The sequence below is a fragment of the Dasypus novemcinctus genome, chromosome X, assembly GCF_030445035.2.
Source record: "Dasypus novemcinctus isolate mDasNov1 chromosome X, mDasNov1.1.hap2, whole genome shotgun sequence".
Lineage (NCBI taxonomy): Eukaryota > Metazoa > Chordata > Mammalia > Cingulata > Dasypodidae > Dasypus > Dasypus novemcinctus.
In genome coordinates, this window is record NC_080704.1 from 119,745,326 (window position 1) to 119,769,427 (window position 24,102).

At 40.3% G+C, this 24,102-nt stretch overlaps 1 protein-coding gene and 1 pseudogene across 2 annotated transcripts in view; one reads left to right on the forward strand and one right to left on the reverse strand.

The window, feature by feature from the left end:
- Positions 1-24,102, forward strand: part of PAK3 (p21 (RAC1) activated kinase 3) — a 401,520-nt gene that overhangs the window by 87,157 nt on the left and 290,261 nt on the right. The window lies entirely within an intron of this gene.
- On the reverse strand, positions 21,359-22,292 carry LOC101432294 (large ribosomal subunit protein eL6 pseudogene; annotated as a pseudogene).

Sequence of the window (24,102 nt, forward strand, 5' to 3'; positions counted from 1 at the left end):
AATGTGGCCAGTCTTGAAGCCAAACTCAGCATGTAAATGCACTGCCTTCCCCCCAGCGTGGGACTTAACTCCCAGGGGTGAGCCTCCCTGGAGCCGAGGGATCACTACCAAGTACTAGCTGATGATGTAACTAGAAAATGACCTTGAATAAAAGGTTCAACTTGGACCAGCAGAATATCCCTGTCTACATATAATAACAGGAGCTAAAAATGTTTTTTGACCTAAATCAAGGAGGAAATGGAAAGGACAAATGAGTTTATATGTTTATGAGTCTCTAAAAAAGAGTCTGGAGGTTGTCAGAAGGATTGCCCTTATGCACACCTGAGCAGAGTCTCAGAGACAGATAAAGTAGATACAACCCCAGGTATTGGTTCTTTTGAGGGCTAAAGAGATCCACGGGTTCTATGGTCATGGCAGATGGAGTTCACTGCCATGTCAGTTGGCCATTTTTTGGAGTTGGTATTTCTGTGTGATAGAGCTAGACTCAGATGTGATCTCTTTTTACAAGCCTTTCCTGTTACTTTACCAGAATTGTAGTTGGTGCTGGGGTTCAAGATATATAGATAGGGGATCTGAATCTCTGGACTGACCATATGATAGCCAGGCCCTGAGCTCAACAGACTTCAGCTCCTACACTCTGATTTATTGGACTTACCCCACTCAGCTAACATGGAGTTGAAGAATGTCAACCACTACACCATGGAGCCAAGAGTGCCTACAACTGAAAGCAGGAGGATTGCATGCAGCATCCATGTGGAATCTAAGCCCCCTCTTGACATAGATGTGGAGTGGACACAACCAATCTAAGGTCCACTGGATGGAGGAATAGAATATGGATTAGAGTGGACTTACTGATATTCTATTCATGAACTATTGTGGTTAGTAATCAAAGAAAATATGGCATTGGTGTGGAAAAAGTGACCATGGTGGCTACTGGGTGTGGGGAATGGGTGGAATAGATGAGATGTGGAGGCATTTTTGGGACTTGGAGTTGTCCTGGTTGGTGCTGCAGGGACAATTACCGGACATTTTAGATCCTCCCATGGCCCACTGGATGGAACCTGGGAGAGTGTGGGCTATGATGTGGACCATTGACCATGAGGTGCAGCAATGCTCAGAGATGTATTCACCAAGTGCAATGAATGTGTCATGATGATGGAGGAGAATGTTGCTATGGGGGGGAGTAGTGGGCTGAGGGGGGTGGGGGGTACATGGGGACCTCATATTTTTTAAATTTAATATATAAAAAATGAATTTAAAAAAGATATACAGTTTCAATGCTATCCCGATAAATATTCCACCAGCATTAAAAAACAAAATTGAAAATATGATCACCAAATTTATTTCGAAGGGTAAGAGGTTCTGAATAGCTGGAAACATTATAAAAAAAGAGAAGCGAACCTTCATCTCCAGACCTTAAATCATATTACCTAGCTATAATGGTAAAAACAGCATGGTACTGTCATAAAGATAGACACAAAGACCAATGGAACCAAATTGATAGATAAGAAACAGACCCTCACATGCATGGTCAAGTGATTTTTGACGAGCCTGACAAACCCACACAGCTCAGGCAGAACAGTCCATTCAACAAGTGGTGCTGAAAGAATTGGATATTCGTAGCCAAAAGAAGGAAAGAGGACCCCAGTCTCACACTTTATCCAAAAATTAACTCAGAATGGATCAAAAACCTAAAAATAAAAGCAAGAACCATGGAACTTCTAGAAGAGATTGTAGGAAAATATCTTCAAGACATGATAGTAGGTGGTAGATTCTTAAAGGAAATAAGAGGAGGACCAAGATGGATTACTGATGTTTAATGTATGGAGAAGTTTTAATTAGCTTTACTGTAGAAGTGTGGAAATGTATAGAGGGGATGGTAACACATAGTGAGTAAGAACTAGTTTATAAATGGAGATGTAGCTGAAAATGGTAGTCTAGATATAGTGTAGAATTGACAGAATGCTAGCAAATACTCTAGGAACTGAATAGCACAGTAAACCAAGAGGTGCATGAGAATTGTGGTTGGTGGTACAGATGCAAGATTGCCCTTTGTGAGCTAGAGCAAATGTACATCACTACAGCAGGGTGTTTGGAATATGGAGAAGCATGGGAAAAATACAGCTGGAGTGACATATGGACTGTGGTTTGAATTAAAAGTATAATATTCTTGCATCTATGCTAAAGATGTACTATGTTGATAATGAGGCAGTACAGAAAATGTGAGCCAAATGTACACTTTGGACATGGTAACAATCAGATGATATTATCTTATCTTTAGCAAATTTTCCACCCTAGCGGTGGTGTGTTGTTGGAGGAGTGTTGTTTGTGAATTGTGCACATGTACATGATTGTTTTATAAGTTAACAACTTCTGTCATAAAAAATGCATTTAAAAAATAATAATAGGTTGGGTTGGGGGAAAAATACACCAAATGTATTATAAGAACTATGATTAGTAGTAGGCTTTTGACAATATTCTTTCATAATTTGTAACAAACTTCTCACATCAATGCAAGGTGTTGGTGGAGGGTTGATGTATGGGACCTGTATGATGTTATGCATGTTTACTTTGTAAGTTCACTACTTTTACTATACATTTAATTGTTTATGTATGTTCATATATAAATGATATAAAGATAATAATAATAGGGTTGGTTGGGGGAAAATACTTTATTCATCTCTGAGCATTGAGTTGTAATTAATGCTGAGTATGGCACTGGTACTACAACATGAGACATCATGATTTTGCCTTAATGAGAAATATAATTGGTAGATAAAGCAATGGGTTGATTTTTCTTGAACGAATAAGTGGAACTGATGAAAAATCCAGAACATCTTTCTGGTTCAGCTTAAGTTTATCATCAAAAGTTCTTGAGATATTCAGTTAGCAGTATTTGGATGTATGGGATCTGGTATGTTTGTAGTAAATAGTTTGTAGACAATGGTGCCTCATAAGAAGAATCCCCCTGGCCTGATATGCCCCTGAATAAGACAGGTCAGTTACAAGAAGGTTTCATGGAGACTCCTCAGTGGTAGCCATGGCATAGGATGCTTTCTCTTCTACCAACTGTGTAAAAACAGATACTCCACTGGGGGAGAGCCAGCCTATTACATGTGAGGTTTATATAAAGCAATGATATTTTGGGAATATCCTGAGCAACCCTGAGGTACCCACAATAGTGTTTTGTCTTGTCTTTATAGTATTTAAAAGATGATACTTTATATTTGTCATCCTTTGGATAAGGGGATTTAGTGGATAGTATTTCTGAATAGTATAAAATATTGCATATGTATAAGGTATTATTATTATTGTAATTATATACTGTGGGAAGGTATAAAGAAAGTAGAAGACCTATGGCCACAATGTTCTCATTACTTACCTGTTGTTTAATGTTATGGAGGGAGGCATTAAACTCTTTTTAGTAACAAGAGCTATCAGTTTTTGAGCACTTACTATATGCTTGGCACCATTTTAAATGCCTTGCATGCATTATCTCATTTAGTCCTCACAACCACCCCATGAAGTAGGTACGGCCACACTCACTGTTTTACAATTGAGGTGAGTGAAGCTCAGAGATGTTAAATAACTTATTCAAGACTGCACAATAACTAAGTGGCTAGAGTTGAGAATTGAGTTCAATGAAGTTAAGTGAGTGTTCTTAACCTCCATACCAGTGTCTTCACTGGTACAGAGAGCATACAACTGCTGGCACATGAGGTTTTGCTGCTGTACAAGGATGAACTTTATTTTAATCACTTTGTGTATTGTAATGTATATTAATGTGTATATTATGTGTAGGGCAATTTTTCTTGATACTATAGTAATGAAAAATTGCCTTTTAATTTTTCTTAATTCTTAACAAGTGAGTCAAATGGTGGCACCCTAATGACTGAACATTGGGAAATACTGCTCTATCGTTAACGGTTCCCCCAAACCTAATATCCTAGAGTGTATAACCCTTCCTTCAGAGAGGTAGTGATCATTGGACCTGTGCTATGTAGTACTTGCTCTCTTCTTTGAATAGTAATAATAATGGATAATATCGGCTCCAGAAACTATACTAAGTGTTTTACATCTATTAATACATTAACTCCTTACAACAGCTCTAGGAAGTGCATTACTCCCATTTTATACAAGGAGAAATTAAAGCACAAAAAGAGATGAAGTAACATATCTAATGCCACTTAGCTAAGTATGTGGCAGAGCCAGGATTTGCACACAGAAGACTGACTCTAGGATTCTGTGTCCCTAACCTCTGTGCTAAAGATCCTCTTAAATGGCACACAGATGTCATGAAATGGCAAATGTGGGTCTCTAAGGATGGTGCCAATTTTACTCTTTGGGCTCCACACACAAAGATGATGTAGAAGGAGCTCTCCAAGCAAATGCATCAGCTCCAACTTGGTGTGAAGGTGAACAGGGGTGGTCACTTGGATAGTTTAGGTATTGTAGCATCCCAAATTGAAAGACTGGGTTGGAGACAAAAGCAACAGATCAATGCTGAATTCTAGAAATAACCAGAGGATTGATCACCAGATGCAACCCTCTCCTGCTTGTGAAGAAATTAGAGACCCAGAATAGTGCCTAGACTTGCTCTCTAAAGCCAAGACTTCAGTAGAACCTTGGTCTCTCAGTTCAGTCCTCTCTTCCACACTCCCCTTACCCTCAACCCACCCCTCAGATTCATTGGACAGGAGTCAAAAAGAAGGCATTTCCTTGTGAGTGAGTGAAGCAATTGTCTAGGAGAGTAGTTCTCAGTGTGGTCCCAGGATCTACAGTTTCAACATTATCTAGGAACCTGTTGGAAGTGTAAATTCTTGGGTTTTACCTTAGACCTACTAAGGGTGGGGCCCAGCCATGTATGCTTTAAAATGCCCTCTAAGTGTGCCCTAGTACCCTAGTGCTGCAGACATAAATATGCATGCAGATCGTTAACTCACACAGCACAATAAAGGATACTTTTCATCAGCAAGGAATGTGGAAAGGATTGCAGTGTGCTTAGCAGCTCTTGAACCACACCTGCATTGCAGTGTCACCTTCAAGCACACATGACAACAGAGAGACATACAAAGACTGGGAAATAGAGTATAGCCAGTTCTACACTCAGCATTTTCCCAGATACATGCCAGTTACTCTGCTTATTGCTATGGAAAATATGGTCCCTGCCTTGAGGAAACTGCCACCCAGGATCACAGATCCTTTGAGTTGGAAGGATGCTTAGAGTTCACCTACTCCTTTGCCCACCTCTACCACATCCCTGACTGGCACTCTCTCGCCTTCAGTATTACAGGGCCATAGATAGCTCGCTCTCTCACCAAACAGGGCAGAGATGAGCAGGAGGAAGAAACATAGGTACAGGAAACTACGTATAATACAAGATAGTAAATGCTAGAGCCAAGACTGTGAAAGTCAGAGCCAGGAGGAGTGAATTTTATCTTTGGAAAATCAAGAGAGGCTTCATGGAGGCAGTACCATTTGAGCTGGGCATGATTTCAGCAGGCAGAGATGGGGAAGTAGGAAAAAGAGTTGTTTCAAAAGAAGAGAACATAATAAACAAAAATATTAAGGCATGAAAATGCAAGACAAACTATTCAAAAATATTTAGGCAGACGACATGAAGAGAACAGACTCTTGAGGGAAAATGCTTGGCTTCAGACACTATCTCCACAACTCACTGGCTGTGTGATATTGAGCAAGTTACTTAACATCTCTAGGCCTGTATTTCCTTCCCTGTAAAATGGGGGTATTATACGTCATTGAGTTGTGGGAAAGAAAAAATAAAATGATGATGTGAAGTGACTAACATAGTGTTATGGTGACATGATGAGTGCTCCAAAATATTGTTTGATCACCTTACTTCATATATAACAGCAAATTAGGCTTTCCCGGAAGCCTGAGTTTAGGACTAGGAGTGGTGTTGGTAGCCTCTGACACCTGATCATGTAGGGCTCTGAATGTCAAACTAAGGATTTGGGGATTTTATTCTGAAGGTAGAGGAAATATGTATTTGTAATATGGATTAGAACAGGGTGATAGGAGCAAGTGAGAGTTAAGTGGCCAAAGGATCTTAACTATGGCAGTGGCAAAAAGACTGAAAAACATGAGACAAGAATCAGGTATAGAAATACATATAAATCTGAGTATGGCTTATAGAACTGGAAATGTAATCATAGGTGTATATCAAATAATCAGAGAATGAAAATTAATGGTTGGAGAGAATATTATTCCATTTTTATAGTTCTAGTGGGACATATAACATTTTGTTAGCTTAATTTAAGCTATGTGAAAACACATATTCTATGAAAACCTTTACAGAAGCTGTCATTTTTCAAGAGTATTGAGTTATGTGTAATTCATACATACTTGATAAATTTAAGCACATTGTGTCATACTAGCAGGGACCAAAATCTTTAATGAAATGAGGAGTCCTATGTTAAAAGACAATTAGAGATTGAAATGGCAGTCCACACTGGGTACTAATTAAGGAATTTGTTAGCAGTTGACTAGGAATATGAGAGTCCTCAACTTGGACTCTGGCAGTAACTAGCGTGGTCTTAAGATCCCAATCAGTATGAACACAAGTCAAAATGTTCTCAAGTTCTGGACAAGAGGGAATTATCTCATTTGACACATTACTGAGTTTCTGGGATGAGGAAAGACACTAACGACTCACAAACATTTTGTCATTGACTATCTGCTAAAGCAATCCATCTGATTAGGCTAGCTCACTAAAATATTCAAGAATATCATTACATACTAAAAGCAAGTTGATTTGTCAGGTAAACAAAGCAACTTTGAAGCCCAAAGGTACCCTTCCTTCCTTCCTTCCTTCCTTCCTTCCTTCCTTCCTTCCTTCCTTCCTTCCTTCCTTTCTTTCTTTCTTTCTTTCTTTCTTTCTTTCTTTCTTTCTTTCTTTCTTTCTTTCTTTCTTTCTTTCTTTCTTTTCTTTCTTTCTCTTTCTTTCCTTTCTTTTTTTTTTAAATTTTATTCTTTATTTTTTTAAATGTTACATTAAAAAATATGAGGTCCTCATATACCCCCCACCTCAGCCACCCCAACCCTCCCAATCAACAACCTCATCTATCATTGCGGAACATCCATTGTACCTGGCGAATACATTCTGGAGCAGCGCTGCACCACATGGACTGTGGTCCAAACTGTAGTCGACACTCTGGCCCAGTACACTCAGTGGGCCACGGCAGGACACACAACATCCAGTATCCGTCCCTGCAGCACCACCCAGGATAATTCCAAATCCTGAAAATGCCCCCACACCATATCTCTTCTTCTGTCTCCCTACCATCAACAGTCACTGTGGCCACCCTCTCCACATCACTATTACAATTTCTTCCCTTTCTAATAACAATAATTCCCCAGTAGAACACCAGTAAGTCAACTCTAATCCATACTCTATTCCTCCATCCTGTGGACCCTGGGATGGTTATGTCCAGTCCCCCTCTACATCAAGAGAGGGCTTAGACTCCACATGGATGGTGGATGCAATTCTCCTTCTTGCAGCTGTAGGCACTCTTGGCTCCCTGGTGTGGTGGTTGACCCTCTTCACCTCCCTGTCAGCTGGTCAGGGTAAGTCCAACAAACCAGAGGGTAGGAGCCACAAGTCTGCTGAGGTCCAGGGACTGGCAGTCACATGGAAAGTCTAGAGATTCAGGTCTCCTGAGTACACCAAACCAAATACCAACAACAGGTTAGGTAAAAGTACAGAAGAGGCATGTGTAGAAAGGTCATATCTGAGTCCAACTCCATCACACTCAGGAACATAAACTCCAAAATAGGGCCAACTGACATGGCCCTGAACTCCAGAGCCATCTGCCATGACCATAGAACCTGTGGGTCTCTGCAGCCCTCAGGAGAACCAGCACATGGGTTCCCTTCTACCTTGGCTGTCTCTGGTACCCTGCTGAGGCATGCATAAGCATTACCCTTCTGATGACCTCCTGAGCCTTTTTTGGAGACTCATAGCCACATAAACTCATTTGTCCTTTCCATTTTCCCTTTTATCCAAAGTCAAAAAGCAGTTTTTAACACCTGATATTACATGTAGGGTGAGATAACCTGCCAGTCTGAGTAGACCCTTTATTGAAGGCCTTTTTCTACTTACATCCTCAGGTGGTGCTTGGTACTAAGCCCTCGGCATCAGGGAGGCTCATCCCTGGGAGTCATGTCCTACACTGGGGGGAAGGCAATACATCTACATGCTGAGTTTGACTTAGAGAGTGGCCACATTTGAGCAACATGGAGGCTCTCTGGAGGACACTTTTATGCACCCCGCAGCTCTAGGTCTAGTTCATATTTCAGGCATACAGGCTCATAATTGGAGCCATCAGTATCAAGGGCTCATCACTGGACCATTCATCTTTGTTGGTCTTTGCCATTGCACTTGGGGGATTGTTGCTGTTCCTTTGGGGAATGTGATAGACCTCCCCTGGCCAGGAACTCAGCACTCTCTCAGCTTTTATTTCCAATGGAAACCACTATGAAAATATCCAAGCCTTTCTATGTAACCTGTATACATGCCCTGGAAAACTCCCTCCCAATCATATGCCATCCACCAATAACACCCCACACGAGTGCTCCTCCCTTGCTGTAGCTGAACATTTCTTGGTCAAAAATGCTTCAAAAAGGAAGCCCAAAATATTGCCAGGTTCCAATAAGAGTAAAATAGAATATAGTGATGGGTTTCAAGGTTAGATATAGAATACATAGTAATTTAGAAAAAATTAAATACAGGAAAAATAAATTGGGGTATCAAAAAAGGAAAAAATGAAAAAGCTTTGTTCTTGACATTTTGCCTTTCATCACTGCAGCAGTTGTTGCTCTGTATGTACAATAGCAAGGAAATTTCTTCTATTTTTCCTCAGTGTCTGCATCCTTTCTTTTTCTTTTTTTTTTTCCAGTTATTAAGTTTGTCATCATATAAGCTTTAGATCACAGTAATTCACATATACAATATATGGTACTCCCACATATACAACATCAAACACTTTGTGCCTCCCCAGCAATGATCTTTTTACATATTCATATTATATTTGCTGCAGCTGATGTACAGATATTGAAACAATAGCTTTTGGACATGGTTCCATTTGGGTTTACATTATGGTTTATATTTTAGACTATAGAATTTTCTAAATTTTTACTTATCTTATGTTTTACATTGTGCTTTACATTTTAGCCTATAGACTTTCATACATTTTTGGTGTAATTTAACATCATGCTATATCCAGCATTGCATGATCTTGTGGAACACTTCCATTGCCCCACAGTTACACTGATTCCATCTCTTCAAAACCTCTTTCCTCCTCCCCTCGGGGCCCACCATGACAATTAATCTTTATTACTTGCAGGACCATATTCAGAGATACTTGCAACAATGTTGAGGACATAACATACTTGACTGCCCTAACCCATTGGGAGCCACTAATTCTCTCAAGAGCTATAATTCCCTCTGTTTGAGAACATCAGTTCTCCCCAGGATGTGGGTGTACCTTCACTGTCATTGTATGGGTCTCCCCTCAATGATATAACCCACTATGACAAAATGAGAACTCACACACTCGCTAGAAGCTTGCCCTGTGTCAGATGCCCCCCTTAAGCATCTTAAACAGGTAACCTTCCATATTATATTTTCTAAAGAGTTTTCTCTAAATTATAATTTCAACCACATATCTGACAATTTCCTATGTTTAAATGTTCCCCCACCCAACCCTAATTTCTTGGGCCATCTTACCCATCCTCCTATCCCTAGACCTCCTCAAGCCCACAAAGCCCCACCGAAAGGTATCCCTTTGTCCCCATTTTATCCCTTCCCTGTACAAATACTTACTTCCAGCTTATCATAGATTTCACCCAGGTAGGTGTCAGCTTGCAACCTTCCTCTATCCCCCAACTTCCTTTAAGTTTATCATCCAGTCTTTAGCTCTCTGAAACAGCTTAGTTTACTTATTTCATATCAGAGAGGTCATGTAGTATTTGTCCTGCAATGCCTGGATTGCTTCACACAACATAAGGATCTCAAGATTCATCCATGTTATCACATGTATTTGTACTGTATTTGTTCTTATAGCTGAGTAGTATTCCATTTTATGTATATACCACATTTTGTTTATCCATTCATCTGTTGATGGGCATTTGGGTTGATTCCAACTTTTGGCAATAGTGAATAGTGCTGCTATGAACATTGGTATGCATATATCAGTTTGTGTCCTGGTTTTCAGTTCTACTTGAGTATATACCCAGCAGTGGAATTGCTGGGCCATATGGCAAATCTATAGCTAGTTTTTTGAGAAACCACCAAACTGTCCTCCAGAATGGCTGGATCCTTCTGCATTCCCACCAGCAGTGAATGAGTGTTCCTATTCCTTCATATCCTCTCCAGCACTTGTAGTCTTCTGATTTTTCATATCTGTCAGTCTAATGGGAGTAAGATGGTATCTCATTGTTGTTTTGATTTGCATTTCCCTAATTGCTAGGGATTTTGAGCATTTTTTCATGTGTTTTTTAGCCATTTGTATATCTTCTTTGGAGAAGTGTCTGTTCAAATCTTTTCCCCATTTTTTAAATGGGCTGTTTGTCTTTTTATTTTTAAGATATAGGAGTTCTTTATATATGCAAGATATAAGTCTCCTATCAGATATATGGTTACCAAATATTTTCTCCCATTGTGTAGGCTCTCTTTTGACTTTCTTGACAAACTCCTTTGAGGTGCAGAAGGCTTTAATTTTGAGGAAGTCCCATTTATCTATTTGTTCTTTTGCAGCTCGTGTTTAGGGCGTGAAGTTCATGAAGCTGTTTCCTATTACAAGGTCCTGTAGATGCTACCCTACATTGTTTTCCAAGGTCTTTATGGTCTTGGCTCTTATATTTAGGTCTTTGATCCATCTTGCATTGATTTTTGTATAAGGTGTGAGTTGATAATCCTCTCTCATTTTTTTACATATGGATACCCAGTTCTGCAAGCACCATTTGTTGAAGAGGCCATTGTCTCCCAGTTGAGAGAGTTTGGTGGCCTTGTCAAATACCATATGGCTGTATGTATGAGGATGTATATCAGAACTCTCAACTTGGTTCCATTGGTCAGTGTGTCTATCCTTGTGCCAAGACCATGCCTTTTTCATTACTGTAGACTTGTAGTATGTTTTGAAGACAGGTAGTGTGATTCCTCCACTTCCATTTCTCTTTTTCTTTTTTTTAAAGATTTATTTATTTAATTCCCCCCCCCCTCCCCCGGTTGTCTGTTCTCTGTGTCTATTTGCTGCATCTTGTTTCTTTGTCAGCTTCTGTTGTCCTCAGGGGCTCGGGAAGTGTGGGCGGTGCCATTCCTGGGCAGGCTGCACTTTCTTTCGCACTGGGCGGCTCTCCTTACGGGTGCACTCCTTGTGCGTGGGGCTCTCCTACACGGGGGACACCCCTGCGTGGCGTGGCACTCCTTGTGCGCATCAGCACTGCGCTTGGGCCAGCTCCACATGGGTCAAGGAGGCCCGTGGTTTGAACCGCAGACCTCCCATGTGGTAGATGGATGCCCTAACCACTGGGCCAAGTCCGTTTCCCTCATTTTTCTTTTTCAATATGTCTTTGACTATTCGGGGCCTCTTTCCTTTCCAAGTAAATTTCTTCATTTGTTTCTCTAGTTCATTAAAGAATGTTGAGTTGATTTTTATTGGGATTGCATTGAATCTGTAGATAAGTTTTGTTAGGATAGACATCTTAATAATATTCAGTCTTCCTATTCATGAACAGGGAATATTTTTCCATTTATTTAGATCTTCTTTGTTTTCCATGAGCAGTGTTGTGTAGTTTTCTGTGTATGTCTTTTACCTCTTTATTTAAATTTATTCCAAGGTATTTGATTTTTTATTTGCTATTGTGAATGGTATTTGATTCCTGATTTTCTCCTCAGATTGCTCATTATTGGTGTACAGAAATGCTATTATTTTTGCGCATTGATCTTGTAACCTGTTATTTTACTGAACTCATTTATAAGTTCTAGAAGCTTTGTTGTAGACTTCTCAGGGTTTTCTACATATAGGAGCACATCATCTGCAAATAGTGAAATTTTGACTTCTTCCTTTCCAATTTGAATGCCTTTTATTTCTGGTTTTTGTGTTAGTGCTCGAGCTAGTACTTCTAAGACTATGTGAAATAGGAGGGGTGATAATGGGCATCCTTGTCTTGTTCCTAATCTTAGAGGGAAAGATTTTAGGATTTCGCCATTGTAAATGATGTTTGCTTTTTTGTTCATCACCACGATATCTGTTATCTTTTTGTGTATGATTGCGATTTCTTCTGTATTCTCTCCAAGTGTTTCCTTCATATTTTTTATCTCTTCCTTCACTTTATCAAATTAGTCCCTAATATGTTTTGAGAGCTTTAATTATTTGTTTGATGTTCTGCTCCTGTTCCTGGTTTTTAGTTTGTTCATTCTTTTGGGGTATGTTTACCTGATTATTGGTTTGGTTTGTAGTTATTTTGTTGCTCTCTGATCATCATTTTATCTTGATGGCTTTAATCAGTTGCTTAGATTCTTTGTCTAGTTTAGAGTTTCATTAGTTGTTGTTTTTGCATGCATGTTAAGTCTTCTCTTTGTCACTTTGTTCTTCTTATTCTATTTCCTTGTTGTTGGCTAAGTTTACTTGAAGGAAAATATTAGGGCTAGAGAAAGCAAAAGGAGTAAGAAAAGAAAATGAATAATAGTAGTAGTATTGATAGTAAATATTAACAGAAGAACCATGTGAGATCTAAGAGAACGGATATTAGACTCATGGAAAGTATGTAGAGTTACAACAGTAAGAAAAGTAGAGTACCTATAATGAAACAGTAAATTGAATATGGGGAGGAATATAATGTGAATTAAAAGGCCAGTGTGGGGAAACGGACTTTGGCCCAGTGGTTAGGGCATCCGTCTACCATATGGGAGGTCCGCGGTTCAAACCCCGGGCCTCCTTGACTCGTGTGGAGCTGGCCCATGAGCAGCGCTGATGCGCGCAAGGAGTGCCGTGCCACGCAAGGGTGTCCCCCGCGTGGGGGAGCCCCACGCGCAAGGAGTGCACCCGTGAGGAAAGCCGCCCAGCGTGAAAGGAAAGAGCAGCCTGCCCAGGAATGGCACCGCCCACACTTCCCGTGCCGCTGACGACAACAGAAGCGGACAGAGAAACAAGACGCAGCAAACAGACACCAAGAACAGACAACCAGGGGAGGGGGGGAAATTAAATAAATAAAAAAAAAAAAAAAAAAAAAAGGCCAGTGTGTTCAGGAGAGAGGGAAAGAGAAAAGAAAGGACAATAGTATAAAGAGTGAATGTAAGACAGAAAACAGAACAAAGGTATTAGAAAAAAAAGTCAGAAAAATGGGAGGCAAACAATAAATGATGGAAGATAGAAAGATATAGAGGAAAGGGGATAATGTTGGTGGCAAAAATCAATACACACAGAAAAGAAGAAATGGAGGATGAGGAAATACAGCAAATGTGAAATGCTCCCTGTAGCACCTAATGTAAAAAGAATAAAAAAGCAGAGAAATAAATAAATAAAAAGGGACAAACAGGAGGGGCAAAGCAAGCAAGAAAAAGAAAAAGAGAAAAAAAGAAAAAAGAAAGAAAAAATGACCTCTGTCACTGTCTCTTCCAGTCGAGGCCCACACACCTTCTGCCTTGTAAGCCCCCCAAACAACCCACTCTGGCAAGACTCTAACTCCACTCGGTTGTCTCTTTGCAGGAGAGACTGTGAGGTACACTCACTCAGATGACATCTTGCCCTGCCTCCCCACTTTTTCCTGCTTGAACTTTCTTCCAGTATATATTCACAAACACAAATCTGGATGCAGCTTCCTGTAACAGCCCTTCTTTAAATAAAGCCAGCTTCTTTTGGCTGTATTGAAACAAGTGTTTGGTAAGATGTGGGGCAGGGATTTGGTTGGTGGGTAATAGTGCTGCTTGGGAAATGATTCTGTACCCATTATGAATGTCATGAACCCTTTGTCAGCTCCCTCTGACACCTACCAGCTTTCCCCTTTATCTACTGATGGAAGGAAACAGAACAGATACATTGAAGCAGTTGAACTGACCAGTTAGAGTGACCCGAATTCTTTCAGGCAATACAAAAGCTTGTTGGTTCATGGGATTAGCCAGCTGGTGTTCAAATGACTCTCCATCTGTACACTACCTTCTTGTCCAGTGCATCCCCAGCTTGCTACATCTGTGTCCCTAAGCAGCTTGCTTTCCAAGCCAAGAGAATTTGAAAACAGCCACATTGTGAGAAAGCAATTGTTGAAAGTTAGAGAAACTTTGTTGCAATCCCAAAAAGAAATTTGATCTCTACCTTAAATAATTTGCTATATCCTTTTTTTCCTTCCCAAAATCTGCCTTTCCTTCCTGATCTTCTGAGATTCTAGATCACGCAGCCAAGTTGCTAGGTTTAGCTTTGAGGAAAGTACAGCACAGAGCATATCTCATTCAAGACTTCGTTTTCCATAAATAAAGAAAGATTGTACTTATCAGCTATAGGGAATATTGCGGGATGGGAAAAATGAGTACTTTGTTTCCATTAAAGAAATGGCATCAGTAGGAAGTGAGGAAAGGTCCCTGGATCCTCAGAGGCAGTTAGTAATGTCAGAACTCAGACTAAAGGAGACATGACTTGAGGCCAAATTATAATTAAGATTTACTCTGCTGACGAGAGTTCTTATCCCTAAGATATAAGAGCTCACGGAAAAAGCCTACAGGACAGTGGTTCTCAGACTGGGTTGCACGTTAGAATCCCTTATAGAGCTTAAAAATGCATATGCACAGACCCCTCCCTCAGAGATTCTGTCTTATTTGGTGTGCAATTAGGGACACAGCTTTGGTATTTTTAAAAAGCTCTCCAGGTGGAAAAAAATGCCCTTATAGTATATTATTGAGGCAATTGGCCAAATTTCATTATAGACTGTAGAGATATTATTATATCAATGTTAAATTGTGTGAACTTTATAACTACTGTGATTATCTAAGTGTACGTCTTTGTTCTTAGGAAGTACAGGTGAAATATTTAGGCTTAAAGGGGCATGGTATCTGCAACTAACTCATATGGGTCAGAAAAAACAGAGAAATGTAGAGAGGGAGTAATAAAGCAAGTATGGCAAAATGCTAACATTTGGTGAGTCTGTGTGAGATGTATACAGAAGTTCTTTGTAGCCATTTTTAGAATACGTCTGTGAATTTTAAGTTATTTCCAAATTTAAAAAAAGCTCCCCAGGTCAAATAACATGCAACCAGAATTGAAATCACTGGGTTGAGAAAAACAGAGGGAATAGAGACCTACTGTAGATAGGTGAGCAAAAGCCTTTCTCAGTTCTGAGTCACTGTCCTACAGTGGTGCTTCTCACATTTTAATGCTCGTAAAAATCTCTTTGAGAATTTTGTTAACACTTGGCTTCTGATTCAGAAGGTCTGCAGTAGGGCCTGATATTTTACATATCTAATAGACTCCATGGTGATGCTGGTGCTGCTGGCCTATGGACAAACAGCAAAGTTTTAGGACTCAATTACTCTACCACACATCCATCACAAGTTTTTCAAGACTGCTTACTCTGGGCTCCGCACTGTAAGAGAAATTCTCTAAGTAAAGTAGGGTGGGCATGTGGAGCTCCATGTATTGGCAGCCCACCATCTTGACCCCTTTGTCCGTGGCAGCTCCTTCTGAGCCATGTGATCTGATCCTGTGAGAGTCAATATGACCTCCAGAACAGAAACGAGCACTCAACAGAACAAATATAAACAGGTTTGCAGCAAATAAAAGGGGGTATGATGCAACCTTCTCTTCAAAAGTCATGAAGAGTTCCAGGTCACAGAAAAACTCACCCCCTCCCAGTGTGCAGTAGTTGGAGCTGAACTGAGGCTTTTTTGAAGAGCAACATAATTCTGCTGAGTAGACAGGGCAAAGGCGACCTCAGCCTGGTTGCCTCCTCTAGTATGGGGGCTCGTTTATTAGAACCAGATTCTGACAAAGGATTCCTATTTTGTGCTTCACATGCTTTAAGTTTGTTTTTTCTGCTATAAATGGAGCCAAAATATCTCTTCTCTGGTGGAAGCATACAGAGAACAGTCCCTACCTCCTTTAGAATTTTCCAGACCTTGTCCTTCTTATCTCCCATCCTCCTGCCTTCTTCCCCTCTGCCTGCGTACTGTGGTTATGTTTCCATACTTCGAATTATTGTCTAGACCATTATTTGTATCTTTTTTTCTATGTCTGAATTAAAGCCAAATAACATGGGTGCATGGAAAGAGGCAATTGTGTTTTCTGAGTATGTAGCCTTGGGGAAAGGATCTAGAAAACAAATGAAAATGGTCCTGGGGTTGAACAGACCTGGGTTTGGATCCTAGTGTTGCCATTTAATAGCTGTGTGAACTTGGGCAAGTTATATAACATTTCTGAGCTTCAGTTTCCTATCTGTAAAATGGGGCCAATAATAGTACTATATCCATATGGTTATGAGTGGTAAATGAGGTAAAACAATTAACAAGGCAGTTGGCACATAACAGGAACAGGTGCTCAATAAATGGAAGATAGTAATTCAATTGCTGGGTATTTATTTTACCCCCCTGAGCCTCAGCTTCCTTTTTTAAAATTTATTTTCTATTTATTTTTAAAAGATATATAGATCATGCAAAATGTTACATTAAAAAATATAGGAGGTTCCCATATACACCACTCCCCACACCCTCCACTTTTCCCACATCAACAACTTCTGTCATTAGTGTGGTACATTCATTGCAATTCGATAAGCTGACAGGGAGGTGAGGATGGACAAGCATCACACACCAAGGAATCGAGACAGTCTACAGTTGCAGGCACGAGAGTCCCATCTATGAGCCATGTGGGATCAAAGCCCCCTCTTCATTTAGAGATGGGGTGGGCATCGCCATCCCAGGGTCCTCAGGATGGAGGAATAAAATACAGATTAGAGTGGACTTACTGGTATTCTACCATAGAATTATTGTGACTCTAGCAATGTAAAAAATATATAATTGATGTGGAGACAGTGGCCACTGGAGTTGCTGAAGGCAGAGAGAGGGAAAAGGAGATGTGATAAGGGGGAATTTTCAGGACTTGGAGTTGTCCTGAATGATACTTGCAGTTCCCTTACTTTTAAAAGAGGCTGGTACTAGTACCTAACCCACAGGGTTGGTTTAAGGAACAAATAAGATCAGGCTCATGAAACACGAGGAAGACACATAGAAAAATGCTTAGCCAACTTGGATTATCATAATTGTTGTGGTTATTATTATCAGCTCTTCTCTGAGCTCCTCATTATGAGTAGATTTGCTTAACAATCAATCAGTATTTAAAATGAACTTTTGCAGTCTCTAGGATGCCCTCCATGATTGGAATTGTAATTTTGTTGAGGGCAAGGGCCAGACACTTTGTATCTTTTCTGTGTCTCCACGGCACCTGGCAGAGAGTATGTAGTCAGTGGATGTAGCAGAGAGCCAGGACAGCCATCAGTTGGTTTTACTGCCTGTGTTCAAGTCTTAACATACCCACTTTACTTGCTGGCTAACTTTGTAGCAACTTCTGGGATATTTCTGAGGCTCCCTTGCCTCAACTGTAGTATGACATGATAATAATTTCTACCTCTAGGGTTGCTGTGAGGATTAAAGCTGGGCACATAGTAAGAGCTTAATAAAGGTTAGCTGCTAGCATTTGTTGTTTGAAAAATTTCCTGCAGTCAAGGATCACAGGAGCTACTCTAAGAAATCACATGCACACACACATGCACACACATGTAGGTGGGCAGAATGAAGCAGAAAAGTTATAGGAGAGGCACAAATTGCACATGACGGTAGGTTCCTTGAGCATCAAACCAGGACCAGTGACAATATAAGTCTCTGTGGTGGATGGGACTCTCGTTCCTGCAGCTGTAGACTCTAAGTTCCCTGGTGTGGTGGTTGTCCATTCTCACCTCCCTGTCAACTGATCTGGGTATGTCCAACCAACTGGAAGTAGGTGCTGCAAAATCTCTAAGGCTCAGGGGCCAACTGGCAAGGGGTGAAGTGGCCATCACCACCCCGGGGTCCTCAGGATGGAGGAAGAAAATACAGATTAGGGTGGACTTACTGGTATTCTAGCAATGGAAGAAATTATATCATTGATGTGGAGACAGTGGCCATGGGAGTTGCTGAGGGCTGGGAGAGGGAAAAGGAGGTGTGATGTGGGGGCATCTTTGGGACTTAGAGTTGTCCTGAATGATATTGCAAAAAACAAATGCAAGACATTATGTATCCTGCCATAACTCCCTGAATGGACTTGGGGAGAGAATAAACTATAATGTAAATTATAATCCATGCTGTGTAGCAGGGCTCCAAAATGTATTCATCAAATGCAATGAATGTACCACACTAATGAATAAAGTGTTGATGTGGGAAAAGTGGAGGGTGTGGGGATTGGGGCATATGGGAACCTCCTACATTAAAATAACATTTTGTGTGATCTATGTACCTTTTTGAAATAAATAAAAATTTTATTTTAAAAAATACAAAGGAGCAAAATCAGGAAAAAAATGTCTCTCTGGAACCATGGCATTCTTAAACCTTGCGTTCTTCTTTTAAATTATTTTTGAGGGGAAATTCCCATAACATAAAATTAATCATTTTAATGTGAACAACTCAGTGATATTTGGTACAGGCATAATAATGTGCCACTATCACCCCCTGAGTTATATTTATTTGATTGCCCATTTCAGCTAATTATTTTCAAAGGAAGACTGTTCCGTATTAATCCCACTTTCTTCTTCCCTTCCTGTTTTTCCAAACACACCATCGTTTTCTGACTCCTTACTTCTTGGGAGCAACAGAGGTAAGTGTCTGTGCCTGACATGAGCACTTAGCAAGAGTGAGGGTGTTGACCCACTGGAAATATACTAGGCCCAAACGATGTCACTGGCAGAATGCAAATCGGAACTAGCAAAGCTACTTTTTGCAGCAGTAGGCTTGGTTTGGCACACCCAAGAACAGACACCACACAGTGGCAGCTGCCCATTGTCGCTTAGCCTTCTGCTGACCCCATGGGAAACAGACAACCTGGAAGGAATTATTACAAATCATGGACTCTGAGATTTGTACCTTTTGTTATCCTGTCTTCTATTTTTGGGCTCCTGGTTATTTTGAATAAATTTGCTCAGTATCAAAGCATCTATTGCAAAACAACCTTGGCAGACTCCACAGAATCAGAGAGTACTACTCAGAATTTACATTTGTGGGCAAGAGCCACATCTTCTATGTTTTAAATTTAAAAGATGGATAGTTTATATTTACTTAATTCTTCATACATGTCAAACACCATACTAAATGTTTACATGAATTGTATAATAGTGCTCACAGTGACTCTAGGAGGCAAGCATTATTATATACTTTTTATAAAAGAGGAAACTGAGGCACAGAGCTTATAAATGACTTGCCAAGGCCACATAGTGAGCAAGTGACAAAACCTGTTTTACACCACTGAATAATACTGTGTTCCTATAATCCCCAGATTGGATGTTTATTAGATGGTTGGATAGAAAAAAAAAAGTGAAACAAACACAACTTCTTTCATTCACTATCCTGATTTTAGTCCTCGTTCATGAACTTTCTAGGTTCATGACATTGGACAAGTCACCTAATCCATCTGAAATTGTTTCTTCATCTGGGAAACTGGAGCAATTATCCTGTCCTATCTCCCTCAGATTTGTGAGGTGAAAATACAGGGGAAAAACGGGGGGAAAGTTTTGCAAAATATAAAAAATGTTATGCCATTGTCAGGAATTGATATCATGAATTATGGCACCTATGCATTAGGTGCAACTCAGTTGCATGTTGGGGATAAATGAACTTCTTAGGTGCTAGGTAGTAATCCTGGGAAGTGGCAAGTTTCTCTAGCTAAATCAAATCTTGGCAGGCTGTTCCTTGTTCTACTCTTCATGGCTGTATGAAGTCTTGACAGCTAGCCAGCATCTCTGAACTCCATACCCACATCTTTCAAGTGTAGCTGGAACAGCATGGGTAAAATCCTCATGGGGCTAAATAAACCTAGTGAAAAACTTATAAATCTCAAGGTCATTCAATTTTTGAAAAGTTATAACTTACCTGTTACAGAGATTGCATTGAGGATTAACTCAAAATGATACATCCAAAAATGACTTGCACAGTACAGTGCCTGCCTCATAGTGCGTGTTCATAAGATGGTGGCTCTTTTTGTAGTTTTGGTCATTGTTCTTGGGTAGGTGTAAGCAGGAAGCAGAAGGGAGGAGGAGGCAGCAAGGGGGACCTGGCGATTTGGGTGGTTGGGTCTCCTACACTGGAGGAATTGCCGATTTCCTGATTCCTTGAAAGGAAGCGTGATTAGAAATACAGCTGCTCATTATTCACACAGAGGACGGTTTATGCACAAGGATCTGTCTGATTTTCCATGTCAGTTATTTATGTTTCCCAGAAAAGTTGGGAAAGGACAGAGGAATGAAGCTCCAGTTAAAGGTCTTGCTTTTCCACCACCCTTCACCCTTCACCCTTCACTTTCCTGGCATGCAAATGATTTAGCAACAAAACAGAAAAGAGACTCCCAGCAAGAAAAATCTTTTATTCTCCCTCACTATAGAAATGAAGGACTGGGCAGCAAAAAGGTCCAGGGAAGCATTGGAGGGGATTGGTCTCTAAGGTCCCATGTAAAATTATTTTAAAGAATTGTTTAAACTCTTTTCAGACATTTTTTATCAGTTCCACATGTTTGCTGCCACCAGTGAAATAATGTCTAGTCACAAAAAGAAAAAAAAAGCAATGTTCTCCCCTCATCCTTTCCCCCTTTGCAGAGTAAGCAATATTAACAGCCTGAATCTGAGTCTTCCCACAGTCTTCTCCATGTACATGGAAATATATGCAGACATGTAACACATCTATATGGGATTTTGCTGTTTGCATTAGGATGGAATCCTGATGTATACATTTCTGTGCAGTTTGCCTTTTGCACTTAATAGTATATCACAGACATCCTAGCACCTCAGCAGTTACAGATCTGCTCATTCTTTCAAATGGCTGGATAATATCCCATAATATGAATATACCAGGATTCATTCAACTATTCGTCTAAGGATGAGCATTTGGATTGTCCAGAAATATGTTGTTATTTCCCTGAAAAGGGGTAGCATCCTCATTCATCTGGATATATTTAACAGTGTTTGTGGGAAGACTACTTGGTCAAAGGGCTTTAATTTAACTATCAAAAATTCTTGGCTGATATTCATGAATGGCAGTGTGATTTCCTCCTTTTATTAACAAAAAGTTTATTGTTCATATGCAAAGCGAAATTTGTTTGCATTCTTTTTTTTTATAATATACCAGTTATTTAATTAGGTTTCTTTTTGCAAGTTTAGAACACCAATTTGTGAAGATAAACTCCATTTGTGAGAGAGAACACAGAACGCAGGTAGCCTTGGAGTTGAGGAACAGTTTTGATTTTTGACATGAGTTGTGAGTCCACAGCTTTCTGATCAATCTTGCGCTGCTCTGTAAGTTCATATTTCTCTTTCTCTGTGTCGAAGATCTCACCTTCCTGGTGTCTGGGCTTACGCAGCTTCTTCTTCTTGAAGTAAGCATCAGTGAGATGCTTTGGGATTTTCATACCATTTATGTCAATTTTGGTGGAGGTGGCAATAACAAATTTCTGGTGTGTTCTACGCAGAGGAACTCAATTGAGGACCAGGGGTCCAGTCACAAGTAACAAGCCACTGCTCAGCTGCTTCAGGAAAACCACTCTCTTGCCCCTGTGGAGACCAGTGAGGATGACCAGTGAGGATGATCAGAACAGTCGCGGGAGTGATGCTGGATCGCAGCTTTCGCACGTGCTGACTGAAGGGTTTTTTGTCATGGCTCAACAGCTTTCGAGGGACATCTTCAGTAGGATAATATCTAGGCATTTTGCGAAGTTTAACCACTCGTGTACCTCCATTTTTGTCACCACCAACGGGTTTTGTGACAGTAGCAAGAACTTTCTCCTTCTTTTTCTTTTCAATCCTGGATTTAGCTGCTGAGTACTTCCTCTTGTACAAGGCCTTTCTGGAATACATTGCAGATCGGGAATATCTGCCAATTCCTCTGACCAGGACTGGATTTCAGCTCCAGTGAGGTTTCCCTTTCTTGAGCTTTTTGGTCTTGGGGCTACCCTTCTCAACCTTGCCACTGGCATCAGCCTTCTTGGCTTCAGGTTTCTTCTCTTTAGTGCCTGCTGGCTTCTCGGCTTTTTCACCCGCCATCTTGCAAGATGGGAAAGAGAGCTGCATTCTCAATAATCAATATATTGTCCTGTGGTAAACGGCATGAATTGAAAAGGACTTTTGCAATGAGTGGGTGTTCAAAGACATGCTCCAGAAACTATTGGAAAAAAATAGGATTTTCTGACTTGTTACTTTTATCTTAAAATTTGTGTTTTCTTCGGGGCTCACAATGCCAAATAGTGAAAACTCAACTGGGATAGTGGAACCCACTTTCAGCCTGAAGTAAATATTAGTTTGCCTTGGGAAGAGTACAGGATAGATCTGGCTTCTTCTCCTTGCTGAAAGTGAGAAGAGGGGAATATTTGGCCCTAACCCATTCTTTTTATGTACCATCTAATGAAAGGCAGGTCTACCATTCACTCTGGGTAAAGGCAAAGCAGGAATAAGAACTAAAAGACATTTCAGTCAAATCAGTATTATTATACACCGTCTCTGAGCAAAATAAAGTATTGAGCATCAAATTTGTGTAAATATGGCAGAAGTTATGAATGTTTCCAACTCCTAGGGAATTTATAATCTTCCGTGACGACTCAAGCCTTATACACCAGAGCAATATTGAATAAAGCCAAGTCAGACTAGAATTCAATTCAACAAATACTTGTTAAGCATCTACTATGTGCCATGCACTGTAGATTCAACGATTAAAAATAAGAATAATTACTGAGTGCTTACCATGTTCCAAATACTTTACCAATATTATCTCATTTAATTCTCACAACAACCTTTGATGAAGTTACTATTATTATTCCCATTTTACAGATGAAGAAAGTAAGGCTCTCTGCTGGAACCAGGAGTCCACCATGCTGTCTCTATAAGACAGTTCTTACATTCAAGGAGATCACAGTTGATTAAGGAAGAGAAACATATAGGCAACAATAAAACTGTACAACGTAAAAAGTGATATAAGAAAAGTATGTATGAAGTGCTGTTATAGAACAGATGGAGAAGCAATTAAGTCTGCCTGGGAAAGGTACAGAAAAGACATGTGAGCTTGAAAACCGAGTGGCACATACTCTCAAAGTCACAGAACCTCAGAGGAGAAAGATTCAACGAGGGCAATAGCAGAAATGAAAGCTTCACAGATGTGGGTCTTTAGCTGGATTTTGAAAGATAGCTAGGATTTGAACAGGTAAAAGGCAAAGACGTTTTCAGCCAAGAGCTACCATATGAACAAAGGCATGGAGCCTGGCTCAGAGAACTGACAGAGTTGCCATTAACATGGAGAGTTCCAGAACATTGGCTACAAAGTGGACGGTGAGAGGGGTAACTCATTGGAGTAAGAAGGACAAAGGAGAAAACTGAAAGATTGCAACTACAGGATAATGGAGTTTAGGCATGAGAAAATACACTATAGCTCTGTGATATTTCTTGGAGAAGGCCCTTTTTAATTTTTATTTTTGGTTTCCATGTAGCCACGATAGCATGGGGTAAACATATCACGGAGGGAGCAGAGAGTGAAAGCCCTTCCCTGGGGATGAGAGGAAGTTTGCTAGCCCTGCCTCAGCAACGTATCCCACTTGGCTGCCCTTGACTGCAGTAATTCAGTTCTCCTAAGAATAGCAGAACTATGCCAAGTAGGACTGAGTCACAATACCATTCCATGTTGCTTCAGCCTTCACTGCCTGAATTCTCAGCAAATTTGTAAGGGAAGTTTGGCTTAATGGGCAACAAATTCCCATCTAGCTCTCAAGTGTTTCAGTTCATCTTAAACTCCTGTTGATTATTCTCTGCTATCTCCCCCAAGAAATTTGGAGGTAATGAAGTCTCAGGGAGTGGGGAAAGAGGTAGGGTTTAAGGTGATGTTTC